Source organism: Octopus bimaculoides, chromosome 4 (assembly GCF_001194135.2).
Source record: "Octopus bimaculoides isolate UCB-OBI-ISO-001 chromosome 4, ASM119413v2, whole genome shotgun sequence".
NCBI classification, from domain to species: domain Eukaryota; kingdom Metazoa; phylum Mollusca; class Cephalopoda; order Octopoda; family Octopodidae; genus Octopus; species Octopus bimaculoides.
Window position 1 is genome coordinate 131,887,141 of NC_068984.1, and position 2,383 is coordinate 131,889,523.

Below are 2,383 nucleotides of genomic sequence, written 5' to 3' on the forward strand. Positions count from 1 at the left end.
AAACTCTTTTTTCCTCTTCCTTCCCCTCCTCCTAACTCTTACTTTCCTTTTATTTCTGTACTCTCTTCTTTACTGCAATTCTATTTATTTAAGTAACACTTGGGATGTACAGTATTGTGTCTGTAACAATAACCTATAGTGGAGGTGTTGGTGGTGGTCAACTGTGCAGTGTACACCATTGCACTGTAACTAGTTACCATTTAATTGGCAGGGAGAATTCTAAATTAAATGAACAAAAGCACAAACCACTTATTGATTGCTTGTTCTGAAAACTACCTCTGTGAACTATGTTTTATACTTACTCTATGTGATTTTTCTGTTTTTATTTAATCTTATTTCCATTCTTAATTTCTTTCTCTTCATGACTGTGGAAGGGAATTTATTAAGTTTTTTTCTTTGTTCATACCAGAACTGTCTTTTACAAATATCACAGAAATGATTTTTGATAGTATCACACACACACATTAACTTTTATTTAAAATTAAATCTTTTTAAAACCAATCTCTTTGTTTACTCTTAGAATATCTTACAAACTTCAGACTCTTCAACATAAGTGTCAACAACTACTAACAGAATTAAAAATACACTGATACACATATATAGAAATATACATGTGCACATGTATATAAAATATAAAGGTATCATTGTGTGTGTGCGCACGCGCACTATATATATACACATATATATATATATAATTTAATCTATAATTGTTAGACAAAATATATTCTATTTTGCCTGTGTCTCATTGGGTGTTGAATATATCTTGTCAGATTAACAATTATGGATTAAATATTTTTATTCATTCTCAGACATATCTTTGAGTATTAATTTTATTCTAAGTGGCCGGGCATAACTTCTTTTTGAACTTGAATCATTAGTTCAAAAGACACTGTTTTGCCCCATGGCCAAAGGTAAAACAGAATATATTTTGTCAGATTAAGGATTAAATATTTGTAACTCTCAGACTTGTCTTTGAGCATTTTATTCTAAGTGGCTGAACATAGCTTTTTTTTGAATTCATCACACATACATGTTTTAATTTTTATTTTCATATATATTTACATATATCTAACCCTTTCTTTGTCCCACAAAAGTTGTAGAGTCAGCAAAACAGTAGAAGACGCAAATTAAATACTTCAAAGTTTAGTTTCAATCTTTTACACTCTAGGTTCAAATCTCACCTGGGCTTTGAGTTTGCTCTCATTTATTTAGGATCATTAGAATAAGCACCAGTAGTTAGTTTGATCAGTTGCATAGACTAATAAGCCTTCCCTATTAAATTTTTCTTTAACCTTGTACCTAGTTGAAAGAAATCAACCTCACTGATATAAATATCTCAACTATTTTATATATCATAATTTAAAGTTAACTGTTAATATTTTTAAAACTGACCGCATTTCTAATAATCTATATTAAATAAAATCATTTTCTACGTTAATTATTCTCTTCTCTTCTTTTTTTAAAATATAGATTGGTACAAAATACTGTCTTCATTTTACAATTTTAAATTTGTATTTTTTTTTTTTTTACTCATTTTTATATTAGTAAAACATTTTAAAGAAATGAGCAAATTAAGTATAGTTTAATTAGAAACTAAAATAATTATTGTGTGACACCCCACCCCTTCCACATCATTGGTTTATTTTTTTTTTAAATTCTTCTGAAACTAACCATCATTTTACTGAATCAACATTTGTTTTATTAACCCCATATGATGAAATCAGTACCCTCATTAGATTTCAAGCCTTTCACAGTCATTTGTTATTATTATTATCATTATTATTTATTTTAATTTTTAAAAGTTTTTTTTATTTTGCATAAATGGGAACCAAGTTTTCTCGACCTTGTCATATGTTATCAGCCACAATCCAAACCAGATCTTTAAATCTCGTTTCTTTGCCCCCTCCGCTTACCCCACTCCTCTTCTCTTATTCTCTCCCCTCCCAGTTTAAAAGGCACACAATATATATATATATTATAAACACACACATACACACAAACATGCGTGTGTTTGTGTGTGTGTGTGTGTGTGTGTGCAATTATTCAAAGCTGATGGTGCAAGGCTTATTACTGATAAAACTTTTGTGTTGACAAACAAAAGTTAATTGGCAGGGTGAAACTAGGTAAATTGACATTTTACTTGTTATTGTTTATATAGCATTGAGAAAGGGCAGGTAAATCTCTCTCTAAGCACTAGCAATGTATCCCAGCGCTAGAAGTATTGGGTTTCTAACTTTGGATTGTGGTTGGAAGAAAATATGTCAAGTAAATGAAGAGACAGTGTGTATTTTTTGTTATGTATTTCTATAGATCAATGTAAATTACTTAACACACCTTCTCTTCCAAATATGCATATATATATATATATATATATATATATATA